We start from the raw sequence: 25,909 nt of genomic DNA, 5'->3' as shown, positions 1-25,909 counted from the left end.
ATGCATATTCACAGTACATATTTAACCTGCTTAAACAACTATTCCCTTTTCCTAGGGAGCTCTGGGAATTGTAGGTCTGTAAGGAGAAGGAAGGAATCTCTACGGTTAGCGCCACACCAGACTACAAGGGCTTTTCTGTATGAGGCTTTTAACTCATCACTTTACTGAGGCTTCTGGTTCTGGATTCTTTGTGGGATTAAGATCGGATCCTTGCTCCCTGCTCAGTGTAGGAATCCACTTTAAAACACACCTGACAGATGGCTGTCCAGCTGCCTCTTGAATGCCTCTAGTGTGGGAGAGCCTACTACCTCCCTCGGCAATTGGTTTCATTGTCATACTACTCTAACAATCAGGAAGTTTTTCCTGATGTCCAGCCGGAATCTGGCTTCCTGTAACTTGAGCCCATTAGTCTGTGTTCTGTACTCTGAGATGATCGAGAAGATATCCTGGCCCTCCTCTATGTGACAAACTTTCAAGTATTTGAAGAATGCTACCAGGTGTGTCAGTCTTCTCTTCTCAAGGCTAAACAAGCCCAGTTCTTTTAGTCTTTCCACATACAGCCTTTTTTCCAGACCCATGATCATCCTCATTGCCCTACTCTGAACCCCTTTCCAGATTGTCTGCATCCAGAACAGGACACAATACTCAAGATGAGGCCTAACCATTGCCAAATACAGGGGAACTAGTACCTTGTGCAATTTGGGAGCTATATGTCTATTAATGCAGCCCAAAATAGCATTTGCTTTATATTCCATTACATAACCTCTAAGAGGCACTGTGGTATAGCAGAATTGTACAACTATACTATGGTTTCATTTTGCCATTCCCCGATATACCAGACTTTCTTTGACCAAAAATCGCTAAAATGGTAGCAAAGAATGGGAGAGGTCCTGGAGGATGACAATGTCATATAAAGCACCCAGAAACTACCAAGAGTGAGGAATCATGAGCACACAGTAAATGTCTCATGTAGAAAGGCCCCAAGTCCCAGGGTTGTTTGGGAATAGCCACAACAGTTAAATAGACATAAGCCAAAATAAGTTTAATATATTAATAAGGTTTAGAGTTCTAATCCAGCCTGTTGTTTTTATGTCTAGATTTACCATCACGAGCAACTGTGGAGATGGTACTTCATAAAATTAACATAATGTAATTAGCCTGGATTTGTTTTTGTATGTTGTGGTGGTTTTAAATTGTATGTGTGTGCTGTTGTTGTTTTTAAAAATTGTATGTTGTTTTTAAGTGTTTTTATTCTATGTAAACCGCCCAGAGAGCTTCAGCTATGGGGCGGTATACAAATGTAATAAATAATAACACAGAATCCTGTTGTCAGAGGGCAAGCTTTTCTGTATGGTTTAAAGACACACACACCCCTCATTGATATATTCAAAATTAAATAGTAAACAATGACAACAACTCCTGAGATTGTATTATTTGTTGTGAGTACTTCTGAGGATGTAAGAAGAGCCATGATCAGGGTGAAGGAGGGGAGCCTATCTACACTGGCGTTTTGTGTCCACAGTGGCTAACCAGATCTGAACCATTTTTTGGTGCTAGTTTTACTGGACATTTGTTAAAATCTGCCAGGACCATTCTTTCATGTTACACGCTATGTGGTGTTCTGCCCTCAGACTATTGAGGGCAGATGCCTAAAGCAGCCTTCCTCAACCTGGGGCGCTCCAGATGTGTTGGACTACAACTCCAAGAATGCCCCAGCCATTCTGGGAGATGCAGTCCAACACATCTGGAGCGCCCCAGGTTGAGGAAGGCTGGCCTAAAGGAAGCCCACAAGCAGAACATTTTCACAATAGCCCCCTCCTGTGCATGTTCCCCATCAAATATTATTGAGAGGCATAGTGACACTGACACTGGAGGTAATATTTAGCCATTATGACTAGTAGTATTACTAATACTAAGGTACAATTCTATGCATGCTTAAACAGAAAAAAAAATCCTACTCCCAGCATGTCCCAGCTAGCATTGCTGACTGGGGAATACTGGGAACTGTAGGACTTTTCCTGTCTAAATATATGTAGGATGTTTCCTTATCCTCCATGAATTTGTCTAATCCCCCTTTAAAGCCATCCATGTTGTACCACCATATCCTGTGGTAATGAATTCTATAGTTTAACTGTATGAAGAAGTACTTCTTTTTTTCTGTCCTAAGTCTCCAATAAAATTCAGCTTCATGCCTAAAGCATTTGTTCTATCAGAATGAATTGTTGTTAGGAATTGGCTATTAATATATTGAAAATGGCTTATTCTATGTATTTATTAGTTTTGATTATACATTTTACTAAAGCAATTATTACAGAATATTGGATTTATATCTGTTGTAAATCCACTTTGAGTCCATTCATTGAAGAAAATGGGTATATAAATGAACCTGACTCAACTTGACACATCTCATAGTAACTATGACAATACCCCTTTCTCTTTAAAGCAAAGAGATTTGTGCTTTTGTCTTGCATACATACTTGGTAGACATGCCATTTTGATAGTTTATTTTAATAGTCTGGTGTGAAACAAGTTCATTTACTGGGAACGTAGGTACTCCTGAAGAATGATCACATATGATCCAAAACCACATAGCACTCCCCGTGTACAAACAGTCACTCCACTTGTCCTTAATATTTTTTAAAGTTGAGTTCATTAACTTACTGGGGATACTGTAAGTTGGCCATATGGAAAGGAGGACAGCGCTCCTGTATCTTTAACAGTTGTATAGAAAAGAGAATTCAGGGAGCATGCTGCACCTGGTGAAATTCCCTCTTCATCACAACAGTTAAAGCTGCAGGAGCCTTGCCTCTTGACCAGATCCAAAACCTGGAGTTACCATTTCAAAGTGAACTTCCCATTACTGACCTTTTCGTTGATCAAGGGAAGCACGAGTGAGATGTAGGCCTGGTTTATCCATTACACTCAGTATAGTATTGACAGTAGGCCTCTGTCCTGTTTCAATCAGGCCATGAGCCCACAGGAAGAAGACTGGCCTTCAGCAGGAGGAATCCATCACAGGATGGGATAATACCATGTCCACTGTCCAAACTTCCACTGAGGAAAGACAGGATTTGAAATGCGATTAATAAATCAATAAATTAAGTTTTCAGGACTCCCAAGCTTTATGAACAGGACCGACGGCACCCACAGTGCTTTGAACTTTGGAGCTGCTATCGTTTTCTAGTATGAAACATTCAGGTAGAAGTGGCACATGGTGGCATTTCCCTCTTAGATTCAGCCACCCACAAAGAGCATCATTTAGCCGCAGCGTAAACTTCAAAGAAAAAGAGCTGTGATGCTGCTCCAACCCGGTTAACTGCCTGCTCCGGTATTTCAGAAGTAGAAAGCCTGCTTTCATGTTTTATTTTTTCACTTGAAACCACCAAACTGGGAACAAGTCCCAATTTAGCTTTGTAAAGCGAAAATAAGACTTCAGAGGACTGTTTGCCTCTGAAACACTGTCTAACGCAATGGGGGGGGGGGCTAGAAGGGAGCCCACAGCAAGGAAAAAAACCATACCCAGTAGAGCCTTTAAGTGCTCTTTGTTGCTATATTCTACAGTGCGCTTTATAGGTGGTTTGGGGCACTTCATTTCTATAGTATGGACAACGCAAGAAAGATTGCTTTATGAAACAATGCATTGTTCCAATCTGAATGACCAAATGTTCTAAAGAGATGGATTAGGCCATAGCTAGACCCAAGGTTTATCCCTGGATCATCCTGGGGTCAAAACTGTTCACCTAGGTGACACACAGGGGATCCAGTGCTCAGGCAGGGGCGAACCCTGGATGATCCCAGGATAAACCTTAGCTGTGGCCCAAGTATCTCTAGTTCTATAATACTCAAGGCAGTTCATTGGATTCCCCCCCCCAAATGACTTTCTCCTAGAGCAGTCCCATGTATTTCAGTGGGAATAGGGGATCTGTGGACATTCTATCCCAGCCTTGTGCCTTCCAGGTGTGTTGGACTACAACCCCCAGCATGCCCCAGCCACTCATGTTATCTCATAATAACTATGACAATGTTATCAACACCTGATGAAAACCACTCCTTTCACCCTCAAGCAAAGGCATTTGCATTCAGATGCAGAATGAGTACATTACTCAGGAGCATATGTGATCCAAAACCTCATAGCACCCCCAGGTACAAACTGTTACTCTACCTGCCCTTATTAATTTTAAAGAAGTATCCACTAACTTAGGGTGTCTTTACATTAAGGGGAACTCTTGTTGCTTCCCCGGGGTGTTTATGCTTCCTGTTTTTGGCGTGATTATTATAGGCTTAATTACACTGATGGAGAGGTGTGACCACGTGGTTTGAATTGAATACTTCCCCTCCATTCAGTTCAATTGAAACAGCACCATCTAGTGGCAGAAGATTCTGCTGTTTTTAGAATGTTGCCACTTTAAAAGTGGTTCTTTTCATGGCAGAATTTGCAATGGTTGCTGTGTGAGACATCCTGGTTGTTCACAACGTCATGTAATTGACCCACAAACTTCTGTGAGTGGCCAGTCACAAGCATGCTATAAATCACTCATTTAGAGAAGCCCTTAGTAGAGATACTGTAACAGGGCTTAGTTTAGGACAGTCACTCATACTCATTTCTATTATCTATCTATCTATAAACACTTAGGTATGTCTCTGTAAAGGCTTCAGCTGATACAGGTTGCTAAGCAACAGTAACAATGTGTAATGTCAGCTGATACAGGTTGCTAAGCCACTCACCCGACTCCTCCGGGCTTTCCAAGGTAATCCTACCTCCCTTTTTGCCTCTTCGCTCTACCCCCCCCTCCACGAAGGGGGCAGCACCACGGTCTGGAACATGAGCAAGGCACGGCCGGGCCCCTTGGTGGCTGGGTGGGAGGTCGCTCACCTGCTGCAAGCCCAGGCCCTGGCCTAATCTCATGCGAGCTGGGTGGGTGGCCCAAGGCTGAGAGGAACCCCGGGGAGAGGGGGACACCTGCTCCCCCCGACCTCCCTGCCCCCCAGGTCTGCCAGACGGTACTGTATTGGCGGCCTCCAAGCAGCCCGCGCCCCCATAATGATATTTAATTAATAAACTTTAAGATATACTACAACGGCGTATGTTACACCAGGTCCAGCTAGTTTGTAGATAAAATGGGTGGTTCAAAACTGGTTGCTATGCTGAGAAAACTAATAAAAAAATTGCAGAGAGCTATCATACTGTTTAGAAACTTTATATTTATGGGCATTCTGTTCTCAGGCTTTCTCAGCATGGTGCCCTCCAGCTGTGTTGGATCTCCTGTAGTCTGACATCTCTGCAGGGCAATAGATTGGGATAGACTACTGTATTTTTTATACTATACTGGCATACACAAACCACTAACTATGCCTATGTCATACACTAAAGGCCATGGCTCACAATTGTTTTAGGTTTCTTACCGTGGTGTGAAACTAGTCCTCTAAACTTCCCCAGAAATAGAATATTTGGTGCCTCTCCTCCTTAGAATGTAAGCCTATGTGGCAGGGTTTTGCTATTTTATTGTTTTACTCTGTACAGCACCATGTACATTGATGGTGCTATATAAATAAATAAATAAATAATAATAATAATAGGGTGACCATGTGAAAAGGAAGACAGGGCTCCTATATATTTAACAGTTGTATCGAAAATGGAATTTCAGCACCACGAAGAGATGCAAATTTAGAAATAATTATTACTTGTTTAATTTATTATTTTTGTATTTTTACTGTCAGGAACACAGACAGGTGTTTGTGTGGGGTTTTTTTTGCCTCAGGTGCCAAAGTAGCTTGAACATCCTAGTGTACTATACACCTTGGGTTTGCAAGGTGGGCACCCTTTGCTGCTCTGTCTTGGACCAACCCTGGTAATATGGTTTGATTTTGCTAAATTATCAGGCAGAAGGACGCTTTTATATCTTCTTTCTTTTTTTGCAATGATATCTTAAATATTCCTATATGTAAATACTTCTTCACATCCTTGATACATAACTGATTTAATTCTTCTAGCTATTTGTACCATACCCAAAGTGTGCTTGGAACTTATTTCAGGAGAAGGCTTTCTGGGAACGGAACAGTCTAAATGGGCATTCTTCCCACAAACCTAGGGTCTTGTCTGCTAGTATCCTGAGGCACAAAATTGTTCAGTAGTAATCCTAAATTCCAATATAAGCCTCTAGTTTGTAATGTAACTATTCATTCTGAGGATGCAGAGATGGAGAAAGAGGCAGAAAAAGTGGTGTTAATTTTCCTAGTGTGATAATAATAATAATAATAATAATAATAATAATAATAATAATAATAATAATAATTTTATTTCTTACCCGCCTCTCCTTTTGGGTCAAGGTAGGGAACAACAATAAGTATAAAATACATAAAACTGATTAAAAACATAGTATACATTATTAAAACATCCTAAAATTCCACTGGATAGGTTTCTGGAAGAGATCAGTCTTTATAGCTTTCTTAAATGCTAATAGACTGTTAAGTTCACGAGTCTCTTCCGGCAGGCCATTCCACAGTCTGGGAGCAGTAGAAGAGAAGGTCCTCTGGGTAATACCCGTCAGCCTAGTTTTGGCTGACTGTAGTAAATTCTTTCCAGAAGACCTGAGTGTGTGGGGTGGATTGTATGGGAGAAGGCGATCCTGCAGTAAGCCTGGACCTACACCATGTAGGGCTTTAAAGGTAATAACCAACACTTTATACTTCACCCGGAAACTAATTGAAAGCCAATAAAGATATTTTAAAACTCGTGAATGGCCTGTTCCTCACCGAGGGAGGTTGCTGGCATTTTACATTCTTTGCAGGAAAAGAAGCTAAGTAATGAATTCATTATAAGTGACAGTCACTTTGAAAGGAGATGAGGTGGGAGCAGTTGCAAGGGGTCTGGAGGAGGAAGAGGGAAGAGTAAGGCGCAGGGGGAAATGCCCATCTCTCACTGGGGAAGGGAGGCATTTCGCAGGAAACAGACTGTGAGAAAGGGCAGGTTTACATGTGCTTGCTGTTGTCTGCTCACTGCATGATCATGTGGCTTGTGCATCTGCTGAACTTTTCTTTTCTTTTTAAAGCACTAAGGCTCCAAACATGAGCTGGTTAAAACTAATTGTAATCATTTAGACCAGGGGTGGGGAACCTCTTTCAGTCTGAGGGCCGAATTGGAGAAGCTCTCAGGAGCCTCATTCCAGCAAGGACAGAGCGCCAGGCAAAAGGGGCGGGGTCAAAGGCAGAAAGGGGCCAAGATACCAGCCAATCGTAGCTGAAAGCTCTTCCTGCCAGTCACTAAGCCTTAGGAGAGGCATTTCAACCTTTTAGGATGGGGAAAAAAACTGCACAAAAGCCATGAAACCAGCAGACAATTGGTCAATGTGGAGGGTGGGAGGAAGGGGGAGTGGACATCTGGGAACCCTGGTGGGCAAATTAGGAACATAGGAGACCTGAATTTGGCTCCCAGGCCTGAGATTCATTGTCTGTAATTTACGTAATTGTGATTCTCATGAGACTTATTAGTGCAATATCTTTATTGGGCCAACCAAAACGTAACAACAAAAATTGTGCAAGCTTTTGAGAACTCTAGATCCATTTCACTTATATGGATTTTGGATTTTTTTTTTCTTATGGTCAATATGGATACTGTTGGAGGAAGGTTCAGGAGATGTATCTACACGACATCCTTCCACCAGTTTTAGGCCATTTTAACTGTCACGTCTTCCTCCAATGGGTCCTGGGAATTGCAGTTTGGTGACGGGGGCTGAGAATTCTCTGTCAGAGATATCTAACTCCCCCACCCCGAGAATTAACATTCCCAGAGCTCCTGAGAAGAAGGGATGGGTGTAAAAGCAACTTGTCTGTGGTGTAGATAAGTCAGTGTAGTTACTAACACTCTAATATAATTTACTCTCAAGCCCTATTCAGGCCTGTTCACCTGAATAGGGCTAAAGTGTGGAGGGGGACATGGATGCACACATAAGACCTGTGCCCCCATGTGCCCAGCTGTCAGTTAGACCTTCATTCATCAGACCTTCATTGAGCGCAAAGGTCTGAAGTGGGCAAGCATTTTCATTTTTACACACTTTAAAATCAATTTTCTGGGGAGTAAGGGTGTCACATGCCTCCAGGTTTAATTCAGCGATCAGAGGTTTCGGGAACACTGGCCTGTTCAGTGTGCAAATGTGCTACAGTGGTACACCTCATAGTTGGTATTCCCTAGCACCTCTGTGCAGCACAAGTTGCCCGGCCTAAAGATGTGGCTGTGCAAATGCCCTGGTGTACACTGACCTAAGCATTATTACTGATTCTGATTAATCCTGTCGTAGGAATCTTTCCTCTGTTAACTATCACCACTTCCAGTGGATATGTTAGAACAGTCTGTTGTGAGGAAGCTTTGGGCGTTAATGAACTCCATCTCAGTCTGTAATAGTTCCCAAAAGAAAGGATCATAAAGCACCAGCTCTCACTCAAACAGAGTTCAGTACAGTTTACGTTGTCAATGGCTTTCTGCCAGCCAGCATAATACAGCAGCGCTGCAGTTATTAACCTAGAAATCTTTCCTTCAGAGTCTAAAATATCACCCAATCAGAAGCCGCAGGGGAATGCCATGCAGTGTTATAAATGGCAAAGCTGCTTTCCAACTTAAAGGATAGCAGGGAAGCGTTGCTTTAGCTTCGATATTTACCAGTGTGGAAAGGAACATGTTTCTGGACACGTAGCCTGCCCTGAAGCGAATGATTTTTCCTCCAGATTAGATGCTTCTTAGCTTGTGTTAGTTCAGTTAGAGAAAATCCTAACATGGTTTGCATTTGACTCCAAGAAGGTGATATTCCTCCCCCCCCCCAACCTTACCCAGTTTTTAGCATAATACGAAGATTTTAAAGAGTATTGAGCAACACGGGCTTTGCTCCCACCCACCCTCATTCACGGATATTAATTTCGGCAGTGAAGGTGCACCAATGAATTGCTGGCTTTGGCATCATTTGCTGGTTGCTGCATGTAAGGAATTGTGTAAATAGGCCATAGAAGGGGAAGGATTTGCTTTTGGATTGGATTGATTTAAAACAACAACCAGAGAGCAGCTGTAAGGATGTTTTTGCCATTTCTCACAGATAGATATAAACATCTCTGTCTCTCTATAGATATATAATCCATGGACAAAGCGAAAATACAGGAAGCTCCACGTCTCACCACTTCTGCCCTGTTTGCTCTCTCTAAGTATGAACTGAGCCATCATTTGGTGGGAAGGGAAGGAGCCCTGCAGGTTTCTTGCCCAGGGCCCACACAGGTACCTCAAGTTGGCCCTGTGGACATCTGCCCTTTTTGCTCATGAAACTCTGTGGACTCTATGAAACACCATGGACACTGATGGTGTTGTATGAATAATAAGTAATAACAAGGAGTGAAAATGAAGTTGACTGATCTTTCGACATTCTTTTTTAACTGACTTTCAATACAAGATTTTCAAGAAAACAATACAATTTAGAACCAATAATATCAAAAACAAAACACCAGGGCAGTGCACAACACACACACACACACACCAACTGATTCCAAGGCTGATCCAGAGCTTCCAAATTGACCCCGATCCGCCTCGGCCTGATTCACACCTGATCTGACCCACTTCAGATCTGGATCTGAATCAGGATTCAGACATCCTGAAGCAGGGCAGACCTGTCGCGAGCACCCACATCAGTCTGCCTTTCCAAGGAAGTCGCCATTTTCTTTTAAAATGGTGGCTTGTCTATTTCTGTATATTAAATCCTGCACAAAAGGTAGCCATGAGGCAGTCGTTTATGCAACATTACAGGCTCAAAGGTCCATTTCCGCTTGTAATGTTGGGTAAACGACTGCTTTACAGCCAACGTTTGCACAGGATTTTTAAATGGAAATAGATGAGTGGCCATTTTAAAAGAAAATGCTGACTATCTTGAAGAGGCAGACAGCTGTGGGTGGTCACGGTGGTTCTGGGTAAGCAGCAGGAGCTTGTGTGGCTCAGTAGGTCATTGGGCACATCCAGGGGGGCAAGCAGGGACAGTTGCTTGTTGGGTGCTCAGGAAAGCCAGGTGCAAGCTCATCCGTCCGGATCAGTCCAAAGCCACCTGAACTAATTCGGATTGATCTGACCTGCTTCGGAATGATCCAGACCTACTCTGTCTGAAACTACCCGCTTTGTTTCAGAATTTGGATCCAGAACTGAAGCAGTGCACAACCCTACAAAACACCATGTTCAAAGCAAAATTTAGGGTCTTTAAGAGCTTACTAAACTCACCTAACTTTTCGCAAGTGACACTATACCAATTATCCCTGTGTCAGGAAAAACTTCACCAGCTAAGAGTTTCTGACTGCTGGGCATTTGTCAAAGACACTGTAGCCCTGAAAGAAAATGTGGGCAAAGCCACATCCAATAAAATCAGCAAAAGACTCAAAGGATACTAAAATTATAGAATCCAACTTTTACCACAGCATGGCTGCCAATAATGTTTAAAAATAAATAAAAGGACAATGATTTAGCTTTGACTTCACCGGAAATCTTTTACATTTCCTCTGAACAAGCACACATAAGCATGGTCAAACAGTGTACTATGTATTACAAACAGCCCAATCTTATGCCTTCTTCAAAAGCCTTTCAGTCTTCCATGAGGTACTTCTGAAAACTTTTCTCTGAATTTCCCCCTGAAATCCCTTCCAATATTACAGTGTTATAGGATTACCTGGTCAAATTTGAATGAATAAGGAGCGCTGGAATTTGGATGTTTGAAATAACTGTCCTCTATTACTCTACAGAATAGTGACATTCAGAAACAAGGTGTATCCACTATATCTTGTTTAGAGGTCAATCATTTGTAAAAAAAACATGTCACAGTTCTCTAAAATAAGGCCTGTCTCATAACCTCAGGTCAATAAATATCAAGCCAGATGGAAGAGTGCCATCTACTGTCTTACCAGCCTGTCTTCCTTTAAAAATTCTGAATTGCCCATGCTAAGATTCTAAGGCTACAATCCTACACACAGTTCTCTGGGTGTAAGGCCCATTGAACTCAGGGTGGATTACTTGTGAGTAGACATGCATAAGATTGTGCTACAAGTGACATATTCCTCTACACAGCTCTGGGAAGAGAATCTTTTGTCATGTGAAAAGAATCAAAGCTGTCAGGAATCTATTTCAGATAGACTGTATGCCACTGGTAGCCAATGGTACTTGAACAAAAACGCATTGAATCATTCATTCAGTGAAAACGCATTACATCCTATATGCAGATGATACAATATATGAATGCCCATATTTAAGGTACTGTTATCTATTATAGCTCTAGGAAACCCTTGTGCTGTTTCAGGCCCCTCTGTACATCCATACAAATGCCTCTTTTATCATTAGGGAGGATTCCGACGAATGCTCCAATCCAGCAAAGGTTAATGTTATGCAGAAGCTGCTTCCACACAGGAACCATGCAATGCACCTTCCAAAGTAAAACGTGGCCTCCAATGAACCCCACCCACCCGTTTGAAGTACAAATCCGTGTGCTCATTTCCATCCACACCACCAGCTACTATCTTGGGCTGCATGCATGTTGTTGTCAGGACTGGCTCAAGGCTTGAGGGAGGCTTCAGCAAAGTCCTATCGAAGTGGGGCCCCCACTGTTTTATCTGGTAGCAGCAGTAGCAGGCAGCTGGTCCCTGGAGTGGCCATATTGTTTTCCCACAAGGCTCGTGAAGTACTCCTCCAGGGCATTGTGGGAAATTGAAATAATGTCTCCTGGACCCTCTAGGGCCCTGGCAGTTGCTGAAAAATGCTATGCGTTGATGCCAGGCCTGGTTGTTGCACACCATTATATCTAGGCTTCAGCCCTCAAACATTCATCTTGAACCGTTTCCTTGAAGTTAGGGTGACCAACTGTCAGGATTTCCCTGGATTTGTCCTGGTTTTTGTTCTTTCCATGGTGTCAGGGGGGATTTTCTATAATTTTCAATAATGTCCTGGAATGACACACCTTCCTCTTTAAGGCTGCCATTAGCATGGCAGGAGGGAGTGACATGCTTTCTTGCGGCACATCATTCCCCCACCCTGAGCCCCAATTGAGGTCTTAAAGGGGAAAGTGGGTCATTCGTGGACATTATAGAAAAGGGCTCAATTGGAGTGGATGGTGGTGGTGCAGAATGAAATCCTTTCCCCTCCTCCACTCCAATCGGGTTCTTTAAGGTGGCGGGGGAATAACGTACTTTCTGCAGGACTCAGAAAGCTGCTTCACCTCCCCCCCCCACACACACACTAGGTGTCCTCTTTTTTGGTTTCCCAAATATGGTCACCCTACTTGAAGTGCACACAGAAAAATCTAAGAGTCTTTACTAAGAGCCCTCTGAAGTAAAAAGATTTTTAGGATGACGATCTTCAGAGGAGGCCTTGCTCATCATCCCAACATGAAAAGAATGTCTCCATGAAGAACCTCGATGGCGGGCCTTCTCTGAGGCAGCACCCACCCTCTGGAAAACCCTCCCTCATGTGGTTCGGGGGGCGGAAAATGTAATAACTTTTAAACGCCTCCTAAAAACATATCTTTTAAAACAAGCCTTCCCTGGACTGTGATTTATTCTGGTTTTATGTGATTTAAAAGTTTTAACCTGGATTTTATGTTGTAAACTGTCCAGAGAGCTTAGGCTGTTGGGCAGTATAAATATGTAATATATAAATAATAAATAAAATAAAATGTCCTGGGCAAACCTAGTGTCATTTAATCTGTGCAAAGATTAATATATTTCAGGTTGCCGCTCTATGTCTTTCACAAGCCATGTTCCTCTGATTGCTTTCATTGTAGTTTGGAGTTTCTGGCCTGTTTTCTTTTGCTACTAAGGTCAATTTCCACTGTAATTGATGTATGTGTTTACTTAGCTCCCTCCGGTGACTTGAACAGCTAACAAAGCCAGTAAAACGCTGTAGTTTCAGATACTGCTGTACAAGTCACCACAAAGAACACCGTAGATCAAGGGGGGGCGGGGGCGGAGGAGAATGGCTTTGCAATATGCTGACTAAGGAGCAAGTCACAGCAGCAAACAATAATAACAGATGGACATGCGTCTCCACTACTATTTTTATGCTGCTTCTTGAATCAGTGCCTTCAGGAGCTGAAGCTCAATCTTTCAGATCTCAGTGAGTCATGTGAGCCAGGAGTCGCTGGGACTTAGCGTGTTTTCAACTGCTGGGCTCAGAACACGCAGAATAATAAAACAAGGGCTGATTTTGGGGATGTACAAAATGTTTCCCTCTAAAGCAGGGGTGGACAACTAATGCCCCCTCCCCGATGTTTTGGCCTATAACTCCCATTATGCCTCACATTGGCTATGCAGGCTAGGGCTGATGGGAGTTGTAGGCCAACATGTCGGCAGGGCCAGAAGTTGCCCATGCCTGCCCTAAATTAGGGTGAGCATGTGAAAAGGAGGACAGGGCTCCTGTATCTTTAAGAGTCGTATTGAAAAAGGAAATTTCAGCAGGTGTCATTTGTATATATGGGGAAACTGGTGAAATTCCCTCTTCATTACAACAGTTAAAGCTGCAGGTGCCCTGCCCTGTTTTAAATCTGGTCACTCTAGTATAGCTCCTGCCCTTTAACTGTTGCGATGAAGAGGGAATTTCACCAGGTTCTCCATATATACAAATGACACCTGCTGAAATTCCCTTTTCAATACAACTGTTGAAGATACAAGAGCCCTGTCCTCCTTTTCATATGGTCACCCTACCTAAATGCTGAGTAACTGTACCCACATGTAGATGTAGTGGCAGGGCTGGCGCAATACATTTTTGTATACATGCATGCCTCTCTCTCTCTCTCTCACACACACACACACACACACACACACATTAAAGAGTATAGCACCCAAGGCTAGGTAAGTTATTTTGCCACCTGCAGCAGAAAATCCCACAAGTGTCTCTCCTTGGAAGTAAAAATCCAGTGATAATCCATTAAATAACCAACAACTAGCTGCCCTTTCATGACACTGCAAATCAGCTGCCTCAGGCAACTGCCTAACTCTGGCTAATGACAGGGCTGCTCCAGGAGAGGCCCTGACAAACTGTTATATGGAGAATATGGGGTGAGTGGGTCAGCAAGGTTTGGAATTCACTACGATAATCACTGTGATTGTTTCATTATGCTTCCACCTTGCTACTCAGCAAGCAATGAATACATTACAACATAAATCCGTTTCAGAAGCCTGCTATGTGGCAACGCATGGAATGTGTGGTCAAACATTCATCTGACCACTATACCGAACTCCCACAATCCAACAAGCTCATGTCCTGAGCATATAGATCAACCGAAAAGTAAACTTGATGGGCCTCAGAATAGCCAACAAGTCAATTTCTAACAACTGATGCTATAGAACAGCATTCCCCAACCTGGTGCCCCCGGATGTCCTGTCAGGTAGCTTGTGGGCGTCTCAGGTGAAGTTGAGACTATGCAGGTGGGCAGGACATCACAGCATCATTAGTGGGTTACTTGGGCAAAAGTTGCTGCTGATGCTCAGTTGAGGCAGGTGAGGTTGTGGAAGGCATGAACTACTGGCTGGACTCAGTAATGGGCGGTATGAGGGCCAATAAACTGAAGCTCAATGCTGACAAGACAGAGGGACTGTGGGTAGCTGGTTCCTGAGTCCAGGGAGCTGGTGCATTACTTGTTCTGGATGGAATCTCTCTCTCCTCTTTGAAGGAGCATCTGCATAGGTTGGCAGTGCTCCTTGATCCAACCATTTCACTAGGAGACCAAGTGGCCTCAATGGCTCAGAGCTTGTTTTACCAGCTTTGGTTGGTTCCTCAGCTTTCCTAGATAGGCGTAGCTTGGCCATGCTGTTCCAGGCTCTGGCAACCTCTGGGTTGGAGGACTGCAATGCATTATATGTGGGGCTGTCCATGGAAACAGTTCAGAAGTTTCAGCTGCTAGAATTTTGTCTGGGTTATCTAGGTTGAGCCATGTTCTATGTTCTATCAGTTCTGAAAGAAATACACTGGCTGCCTATTTCCTATGAAGCCCCATTCAAAGGGCTGGTGCTTACTATAAATCCCCCAAATGACTTGCAGACCAAATATCTGAAGGAGTACCTCCTCCCATATCAACCTGCACAGGCATTAAGGCCATCGGAGGAGGCCTTTCTCTGCATTCTATCTATGAGAGAAGTATCCATGTAGAAAAGATACGACCTCCACTATGGTGGCATCCTGACTCATGAATGCCCTGCCAAGGGTGATATGGCTGGTCCTGGCCCCATATTCCTTTCACCATTGGGTTAAAACCTGCCTGTTCAGTCAGGTATTTGAAATATATTACATTTTTAGCTGGTTGAATAAGTGGTTACGAGCCAATCCCAGTTCTTTGACAATTTTATTTCATAGTACACATATTTTCAAACAGCATTCACACCTTACATTTTTAGGTGTTCAAATAAGTTTGGGGAAGGAAGATGTAAAGTATATATAATAAACTAAGCACCACACCTGAAAATTAAACATCACATAATTAAACAAAGATAACAGAGGGTACACAGACTTGAAAGTGGCTAAGAGTCTACTTGGATCAATTACTTGCCAATTCATCTGCCAGCTAGACTAACCACCATTCCTTTTTCTTTTGCTACAACAGATACAAGACAAACAAAAATGTTTCAAGAAAAGTTTCCCCATCCTGCTTCTTCATATCAAGAAAAGCAGGACTCGTTGACTTTCTGCCTCCTTTGAAGATGCTATATTCTTAGCAGCCCTGCAAAAAGACAACCATGGTATCAGGTCTTCTCCCCATATCACGTAGCTGTAATCTAGTAACTAATGCTCCATGGCACTATTAGAGAATTAAATAATAATAATCAGGGACAGCTTATATATTTAGTGCTCCCCATCTTAAAAATGTCCAGTGTATATTGATCTTCAGTGAAAAGGGACTTTCATTCTCTTTGGCATGTTATTTTTGCTATATGTAGAGCGTTTCTTTCTGGGGTGCATTCTAACATGTAACACCTCATTCACAATTGTAAAGTATTACAGGCCAGGAAAAGCAACACCATTTGGTTTGGCTATGAGCATCATCACATGGGAGGAAATCTCATTTCCTTACCGTCACTTCTCCGCCTGCACTTTTGTCCCTCATTACTTCCTCTTTCAAAAGAGGAAGTAAACAATATGGACATGACCCATTCAGTGGGCCGTTTTGATCGCGCTGCTTCTCCTGCACACAGCAGGAGATAGTGTCAAGTTCTGCCTCAAAAATAATTTGAATTTACCAGGACCTTTTGTTGTTGTTGCACAAACAAGGCTAGAGAGGCATGCAGGACGCAGATGACATCATGACCTGAAAAATCCATGAGTGCCCAGTAACAAATATGCAATAAAACGCTCGTCGGATAACACCCTCTGTTTACAATAGGGATGTATGAGTATTTTGTTTCAGTTCACAAATCACCTGAATTTTGCCCCATTCACAACTCCAAAGTCTGGGAATGTGCAAACATTTTTTAAAAAAATGTTTGTGCTGGAAAAATGCATCTTTTTGAAAAATGCTCCATTCAAAGTGTGTGGGTTTTTTTTTAATAAAGCATTTTCACACAGTCAATGGGGGAAAGTATACACTTTTGAAAAATGTGAATTTTCCTATTCAAACAAATTGGAAAAAAGGTCACAAACAAAAATGTGAGCAAGCCAAACTGAACATTCCTGGTTCTCCCATTCCTACTTTACAAAATGGCATGGCTGCTCTTTGTTATGATGCATCCGTGTATAGTATTAGGCTAACTTGTCTCCACTGCAAAGAATCTATGGGGCAACAGAGGGGAGAAGGTGTGCTTGAGCCTCCTGTTGCTTGCCATTTTGCCCTGAAACCCCTGCCCCTAAGAGGTTCTAGTATTTGTGAAAGCCATGTGATTTACTACTTAAGTGTTCACCAATTTCTACTTGTTCCAAATGGGGTATATGTATATGTGTGTCTTTCCAATAAACTGCAGCTGCCTTATGGGTACTGCCAATTCACACTTCCATATAGGTGTCAGGTTCTCCAGAGTGTAAAAAATGTAATTGCCAGTAGTCCCATAATGTGGGTTGGGGGAATCGTCCTATTATTATTGGAGAAAGAGAACAGGGGAAAAGTGGGGGGAATGCATCACAAGTGCTAACTTTCCCTGGAGAATTTAGACCGATACTTATGCTGATTTTGTATTTCATTTGACAGAAAATATTTTCACCCCCCAGGGAAATCACAGCCATTTGTGACTTCTCTGTAAGCTGTCTTCCAAGCACTCATTTCTTCGATATGGTTGTTTGGTGGTGGACATGAGAAGGTAACACAATGAGCAAAAGCACTCAGTGTAAATGCTGCAAATAGTGTGTGTGTGTTTTTTTTTAAAAATAAGGGTCCTTACTGAGTCTGTCGAGTTTGAAAAGTGCTCTAGTTTTTAATGGATCAGAGGTAGATAAACATTGGCTATTAGGTGTGATGGCTCCACTTATTTTGGTGAGTGGCTGATTTTAGAACATTCATTAAAGTAGGGGTGTGATCCGCTCCGATTAGGAGCGTAGAAGCAGTAGCGGATTGGCCTGCTCCGCCTTACGCAGAGGCAGAGTAGGAGCGGACCGCGGACCCCTAGAAGCAAGGCGAAGAGAAGCGACCATTTTTCGGAGCTCCTAGTTCAGGCGGAGCGCTCCGGTCGCCATCTTGAAAACATTTCGCCATAGGATTGCATTGCGGCAAATAATCGCGCATAACTAGGTTGTTTTTGAAGCTATCGTTCTGGAAATTCTTGTGCTCAGAGAGTCGTGGATGGGGGTCATTTTGAGACCACTCTCACCTCTCTGCGTCGTGCGGGTCGCGTGCTATATTTGTTTGAAAATCGGGTCAACCGCGCGGCTCAAACGGCGTTTTCGGCTTTTCGCCCATAGGATTGCATTGAGGGAAAGACTCGGGCATAACTGGGTTGGTTTTTAAGCTATCGTTCTGAAAATTCTTGTGCACAGAGAGTCGTGGATGGGGGTCATTTTGAGACTATCAACTTTCTGCGTCGTGCGGGTCGCGCGCTAGAAGTTTTTAAAAAATCGGCGGGAAAAATACCTTTTTCAAAGGGCTGAGGGGCAGAGTCAGCTCCCGGTCATGATGATCCCAAAGTTAGAGGAGGGCATAGGCAAAACAGGTAACTTGGGATTCTGGGAAACTTCTCTTTCTTCATCTGAACGGGCTTTTCCCAGAGTTTTTTAAAACAGTAGCCCCACCAAATGCACAAACACAACCTGAAATCATATACTAAGCCAAGAATAAGAGATAGAAACACAGCACTGCTCCCCACCCTAACTTTGGGGAACAACTGAAAAGATGTGGTGCAAGGGGATGAGCTCCCCTAGGGCATCTCATCGTGGACATGCCCCCACTCTCTCCTGCACTGGAAGGCCATTAGAGCCTTCCAAAGAGAGTAAAACGGTGGAGCAATGCCTATCATGAGTCGAAGTGAGTGTTCATTTCTTAGTGGTGGAGCGATGCCTGTTATGAGTTGAAGTGAGCGTTTGCTTCTTAGAGCTCTCGTGGTGAAGCAATGGCTGTCTTGAGTTGAACTGGCAGCTACTTCCCCCTCCCCCGGGCACGTCCCCCTATTGCTGGTAAAAGACAGATATAGCCTTTTTAAAAAAATTCTTCTTGCTGTTTATTGAGCAACACTGCTGCTTTTAATTCCACCCCTCCTTTGTTTATTTATTTCTTTATTCCATTTTATATGCATTACTGGCTTATCCTTGGCTCACTTCCTTATGCCCCCAGAAATGCCAGCTGCATGCCTGCCTGCCTTCCCTCCCTCCTCCCCTGCCCACCTCGCAGGGATGTTGTGTGTGTGTGGCTTTGACTCAGGGGAGAAGTCCTTCCTGCGCTCACTTGGAGTTTTGGAAGTTCCAAATTTTGCAGGTTTAAGCCCCGCCAAAAAACAGGGGATGATGGGACTGCCTTGAGTCTCGGCGTGCGTATGTATCCCTGGATAAGCTGTCATGGTGGTGAGTTTGAGGTTTTTTTTTAATGTGCAAAATTGACGGAGCTATGGAAAGGGGTGTTGAATTTTCATAAATTCCCCAAAAATCAGGGGATGATGGGACTGCCTTGAGTCTGGGCGTGCGTATGTATCCCTGGATAAGCTTTCATGGTGGCGTGTTTGAGGTTTCTAACGTGCAAATCGACGGAGCTATGGAAAGGGGTGTGAATGGGGTGCCCGATTTTCAAAAATTCCCCAAAAATCAGGGGATGATGGGATTGCTTTGAAACTTGGCGTGCGTGTGTATACCCCCATGAGGTGTCATGGTGCCAAACGTGAGGTTTCTAACTTGAACAGAAAAAAAGTTGTATAATTTTTTAGCTTTCAATGCAAGCCTATGGGGGGGGGGAAACGGAGCTCCGGATCCGGATCCGGAGCTCCGAGCGGAGCGGAGCGGAAGTGGGCGGAGCGGGGGCAGGGCGGAGCGGCCCGATCCGGAAAATGGCAGATCTGCAAGTGAAGCAGAGCGGGGGGTCCGTGCACACCCCTACATTAAAGTCCCCTGTGAGAATACAAGATGGTCTCAGTTCTACACCCACTCAACACACCCACTTTCATTCCCCCACTTTTAAGAAGAGTATTCATTGATTTACACCAGCATAAAGGGGAACATAGATAGGAAATCTGAAACTGCCATAAGAATGCTAATTTCCAGGATTTACCCCTTCTTTTGGTCATGCAGGATAATATGAGGAAATACATCTGTATTTTGATGTTCTAGGGAGTTCTAGGAAGCTGTGATTGGCCACATCTGTACACCTTGTGTACATGCAGCAAACAGCCATGTTTGGACTTGTAATGTGCAATAATCAATAAGCAGGTTCTGCCGTTACCTACATGAAAGTTCTTCCCTTGTAAGAATTTGATCATGTTTGAAAGGGCACTTAGAATTATAAAGCCTTTGAGGAGGAAGACATTAAAAAGGCCATGAAGTCCAACCCACCTTTGGCAATCTGAATTCTCATGTATTTTGGCTCTCACCAATCATCCAAGCACCACGACGGCTTGCACACTGATCTTGACTGAAGCAAAAGAACCGGAGAGACTCCTTCCTCACCCCAGTCACAAGCCAATCTCTCCTGCAGGCAATGGAGGGGTGGGGGGAGATTTCCTGAATTCAGATGAGGCAGGTATGTAGCATTTGTGACCCACTATGCCAAATGTTGTCAACTAGTCTTGTATTGTGGCCTGCCAGGTGATCATACAGCCCCCTAGAAAGCATGAACAGGAAGTTTATCAAGCACCTGTGAGTGGCCATACATGGCTGGCAAGTTGCATTTCACATGATCGGTCACTAGTTGTACAGGAAAGCTGCTGCCTAGGTAATCACATCTGAAGCGGATATTGGAATACCCTATAAATAAGCCTGATGCCTCTCCCACTGACTTGTGGGTCAACTTCAGTGCCTGCTTCGTGCTCTTCCCTGCAATGAAGGTAGCTTGAGATGTATTGGGGGCTGCTTCCCTTCCTCCAGATCAGGAGTGGGCCTATGACACAGAGCTCCTTTGCACCAGCGTTTTATCACACTCTGATCCTGCCTGGTTTGCCATTTTGAAACACGATACATGATATCGTGCCTGTCCTGCAGACACTTTGCCTCTTCCCCTCCATTTTTCATCTTTTTCTAGGGTGGGGAAAGTCAGATTTATTTTCTCCACATGAAATAAAAGCGCTCTTCCGTCCCCATGTATTGCCATCCTCCCACTATGTTACTTTTGTTGGGGGCGGTCTTGCTGACAAAAGAGGAGGGCAGGGTGGTTCTCCTCCAGCTTGCTGAGTCTGTCAGTCAAACAAATGGACTTGTGCTGAGCCAGTCGAATGGACCTTTGCTGCACCAACCCCTCCCTCATTGCCCACAGAAATGGAGCCCAGTCGATTAAATGCTGAATCGGTAAAACGCTAGACAACAAAACCAGAGCGAGGGGTGAGGAAGGCAACCATGTCCATCACCCAACAAGAACCAATGAACTGGAGGGGGAAAGAGAAGGGGTAGAGTGGGATGGGTGCAATAGCGGGAGAGAAAAGAGAGTTGACCAGTACAGCAGCGATCGTGAAAGGGACCAGCACTTGCCATGCTAATGAAATGGAAGTCAAAATTGTGGGTGCATACCAGGAAAAAAAGTAGGGATGATGGAGCTCACATACCATATACTGCCTCCATAGTGCTATATCCTGCTTGATGTAGATCTGCCCCCAAACTCCAACTTCAGTTAAATGCATGATTTACCCTTGTGTCTTTTTTTTTTTTTAAAGGGGGGGACACAGTGGGGGAAGGGGGTGGGAGTGAAAGGGAGTTTAACCATTTCTCTTGCAATGTGATTCAGACAAGCTCACCCCACCCTCCAACTGCTTCTAGATGCCCCAAACTTCTAGTAGCTTGGGGTGTTCCCATCAGGACCATGTGTGGGGGATGGCAAGATTTTGTTCCTCTGAGAACAACAAGAACAAGACAGCAGCACAAATAAATATAGTTTCCTACATGTTTGGGGGAAACTCTGAAGGGTAGTGTTTGATGCTTCCACTTAAGGTGACCTGTAGTAGAAAACCTGTCTCAAATACGAAGTACTATTATACTTGATAAAGTGTTTCCTCAAAATGCATTGGAAACCATATCTCTGTAGACATATATGTCCTGGTCCAAGCGAGATGGAGAAGGGCAGGTCCAGGGTTCCAGAGCCATCTTGGTTCTGAGGCAAGGGCAGGACCCTGGACAGGAGCAGAGGTGCTGAGTCAGAGTCCAGTGGTTAGAGTTCAGGACCAAGGCAGCAACCCCGCAGCTAAGACAGAAGAAGCCAGTCACCTCAGAACTGGCCTGGAGCAATAGCCCAGAGCTTTGTTGTCCATTCTAGAGAGTCAATACTGAAGCTACACCCTGTGAGTCTTGCCCATTGAAGTACAAGTGCTTTTTAATGCAACTACTGGCTTCTTCTAGGTAGTGGGGTTTAAATTGGGTTTAAATTGGGGACTTTTCTGAGGGATGGTCTGCAGGACTTTCCTGATCCTCTCATGAGTCCGAAATGCATTCATCAGAAACTCCATTGGTTGGTTCAAGAAAGGCAGTACAGAAATGCAATCAACCAATCTCAAGAGGTAGGGAATAAATCCAAAGATATTAGGGGTCATAATAGAGGAAGTCTTAATGGACGCATTCAACTATGGCCATGATTGGAAAGAGATCCCAAGGAGTTCTTCTTATGTTCCCATGTCTACAACTGACACACCGAAACAGATACCCCTGACTCTGTCTTATAACCAGTTACATTCTTTGTCCCCACCATTGGGGGAATATTCTGGAAATGTAGATCTCAAACTAATTAAAAACCTAATTTATTAATAACGAATGGCATCTTTAATCTGAGCAATCCTTTCTCTTCCACTGTGAACAAAAGTGGCATGAAATGGATTGCTGTGATCTCTACTTAAGACATACCAAGTAAAGCATATATTGCAGTGCTGTCATGCCTGTAAGTAACCAAGAGGTATAATACTGCTTGCTTGATGCATTTCCTTTTATGACTTCTGCATTTGCAGCCATTAATTCCAAGTGAACTCTTATTGGCAGATGTAAAAATGGGACAAAATGGTAAACTTGCAGCAATTCAACGATAATGCAATCCCCAGTATAGATGTTATTTTCCACTCCTGTCACAGAAAGGGGGGGATGTCTACAGCTGAATGACGTTTCTTGTTGCTTACCTTCTGCTACAAAATGTACCTAATGTCACATTGGCCTGACATTGGCAGGTAGCTTCTTTGGACAGTGGCCAGGGTCCCAGTGCCCTAGCTGGGACTCCAGCTGTTGCTGGCCCTGGCTGGGTCTGTAAGCCACCATTTTAATTTACCAGAATGCCCCTGATATAGTACCACTCCAGGGCACTGTGAGAAATGAAAAGGCCACTTCTTGGTTGCCCAGTATTGTGTGCTCCTGCCTTCCCCAGGTAAAGCAGAGATGTCCCCCTGACATATGGGGGCACTGGGCACTTTGCCAAGGGGTTCCCTCAAACCTGGAGCCAAGCCACAGCATTGCAATTGGAGCATTTTACATTGTAGCCCAAACCTGTTGTAAATCACCAGCATTAGCGAGATAAACAGGCTGGAATCGTCAATAAACAGTCCGAGTTCAAAAGCCAAAAGTATCCATCAGAAACCGGGTCAAACAATACGGGGTTCAAGAATGTACTAAAGAGTAGTCAGGGTTCAGTCCACGGTCAGAATATGTCCAGGCAAGATCAAGGAGTTGGTATGCAAATAACAAAGTCAAGGCACCAATAACAATAGTTGCTTCCAGCATCGCTTCTGAGTTCTGGCAAATCTTTTATGGGGATTGTGGTGACTGGGAATTATTGTCAACCGTATGGGCCTTCAGCTAGCTTCTGCCTGTCCCCATGAAGGGCCACTCCCCAAACACTCCCAGGCTCAGCTGTTCCTCCTTTCTGTTTAATCCCTCAAACTGAAGCACCACAAAACCATTCAGAAGATATCAGGATGAGCAAGGCTGGAGCAATGTAGAGCAGAGTAGGGGTGTGCACGGACCCCCCGATCCGCCCCGCAGGCGGATCTGAAAATTTCGGATCAGGCCCGCTCCGCTCTGCGCTGCTCCACCCATAGTCCGCTCCTCTTTGCCGTGGAGCTCCGGCTCCGAATCGGAGCTCTGCAGTGGAGGGGAGAGGCACCAGGTAAGGCCCTCCTCCTTCCTCCCCTTTACCTGCAGAGACTGGTAAGGGACCAAGGGGGAGGGGGGCCTTACCTGCATCCGTCCACGGTCCCTCGGCTTCTTCAATTGAGCCCGTGGCTCAACCAGGAAGTCTGGGCCGCCTAGACTTCCTGGTTGAGCCGCGGTCTCAATTGAAGAAGCCGAGGGACCGCGGATGGACGCAGGTAAGGGAGAGGAGGGAGGGGGGGTTACCGGGCCCTGCCGCTGTTGCCACACGGGCAACAGCGACAGCGGCAGGGCCCGGTAAACCCCACTTACCTTTCTTGCGGAGCTCCGGATCGAAGCGAAGGATCTGCCTTCACCTCGATCCTCTTCGCAAGGCTCCGCCGGCCCCCCAATCCTCTTCACCTCCGCTTTAAGGGGAGGCGAAGCACCCCGCTCCACTTCTAATTCGCCAGTCTGATTAGAAGCGGAGCACATCCCTAGAGCAGAGTATCTATCTAAGCCAAGTTCCCAATATTCTGTCATTACTAAGGGTGTTTGTCATGGGAAAATCCGGCCCTTTTTGGGGTTGCTGGATTTCCCGAGGGTCCCCAGCTCAGCGGTCCATATTTGTGAGCTGAGCCACTGTTCCCCCCCACAAAACCCAGGAACATTTCTCATTTATTTTCTTTCATAAATACTGATTTTTGCAAATTACAGATGAAATTTGCACAAACTGCTGTTTATATGGGGTGGGGAGGATGCAAAAATGGAAAATCTGCACGCTGGCCCAACTCAATGCAATTGAGTTGAGACAGCTCTTGGGGAGGCAAGCCGAAGTCTGGAGGGGGGGGTCGAGCTGCTGAAAGCTAGGCAAACTCCACCCCATCCCACCCTGATAGATTCCTCCAACATTGCTAATTTTTACATAAATAAGAACCACAAGCTAGGATGAAACTATGCTGGTGACGCAATGTGGCTAGGAGATTGGCCAATCTTTTTTTTTAATCGCCCACAGATTCTCAGTGACCACAACGATGAGGGACAGGGAGTCAGTGGTGGTCTCCCCAAGTTCCCCTGTCTACTCTCCACCATAGAAGTGAACTATTGCCAACCAGTTCACATCTATGGTGAAAAGTAAAGTGTTGCCCTTGAGGGCAATGCCAAGGTGGGAGCAAAACCTGATTGCCTTTCCTTGACACTGGAAGGCTTGGGCCATTACAGCAGTGTGTAGGTTGTGTCTAGAGTTCCTTTGCAGTATGAGGATATTGCTAGTATTAGTAAGACTGGGTCATTAAACATTGGTGAGGTTGCTTTCGAAGTTGGGTGGCTGCCAATGAGGCTTTGGTCTGGCTCTCACACACATACGCTGGTCTGGTATGTAGTTGCTCTACATGTAGTGGACCAAAAGGATCTCTGTCTCACTTCTCCCTAACTGTGTGCAAAATGTGTGGTGTGATTAGTTACACATAGTAAGTTACACATTAGTTAGCACCTGTAACAGATGTCCACCCCTTGTTTATGTTCAGTAGTTCATTTGGGGAGGGGAGTATATGCATATATGACCAATCACACAGCATGATCTATGTGTAGCAACGGTGTGCGTGTGATGGAGGTGTGATGGGAGGGAGTGTGAGATCAAGATTAACCCCCACAACTTACTCTGCATAGATACTACATGTCTCAGGGCCAATATAGGGATGTGGCTGTCCCTATTTGAATCTGGGGTGGGAGATCCCCAACCCAGGGTCCCTGGGTTGTTGGAAAGCAAGACTTGAAGTGGGAGCCCAACTGCAGGAGGCAGAATTTACTGCTGTCTTGACCAGGCAAGGACAGACAGTGAGCCAGATTCTTGGTATTTATGCCAGCGTTGGCCAATCGGGAAGTGTCATGCTGCTTGCCAATCACAGGGACTGACGTTGCACATGCCTATACCTTTCCAGGCCTGATGAGCACTCTGAAGCCCATCCTACAACCCTGAATAACTGAGGGTCAAACTACACATACTGCAATGCATTATACATGGGTCTGCCTTTGAAAATGGTCCAGAAACTTCAACTCGTACAAAACAGGGCAGCATGTTTATTAACAGGGACGGGCCAACGAGACCAAATCACGCCAGTCCTTTTCCAACTTCACTGGCTGCCAGTCCAGGTCTGGGCCCGATTCAAAGTGCTGGTATTAACATTTAAAGCCCTAAATGGTTTGGGCCCAGGCTATCTGAAGGAACGCCTCCTCCCATATGTACCTGCCTGGACCCTAAGGTCA

Source organism: Elgaria multicarinata, chromosome 8, assembly GCF_023053635.1.
Source record: "Elgaria multicarinata webbii isolate HBS135686 ecotype San Diego chromosome 8, rElgMul1.1.pri, whole genome shotgun sequence".
NCBI classification, from domain to species: domain Eukaryota; kingdom Metazoa; phylum Chordata; class Lepidosauria; order Squamata; family Anguidae; genus Elgaria; species Elgaria multicarinata.
The sequence above is the reverse complement of the archived record's forward strand: the minus strand, read 5'-3'. Positions refer to the sequence as shown.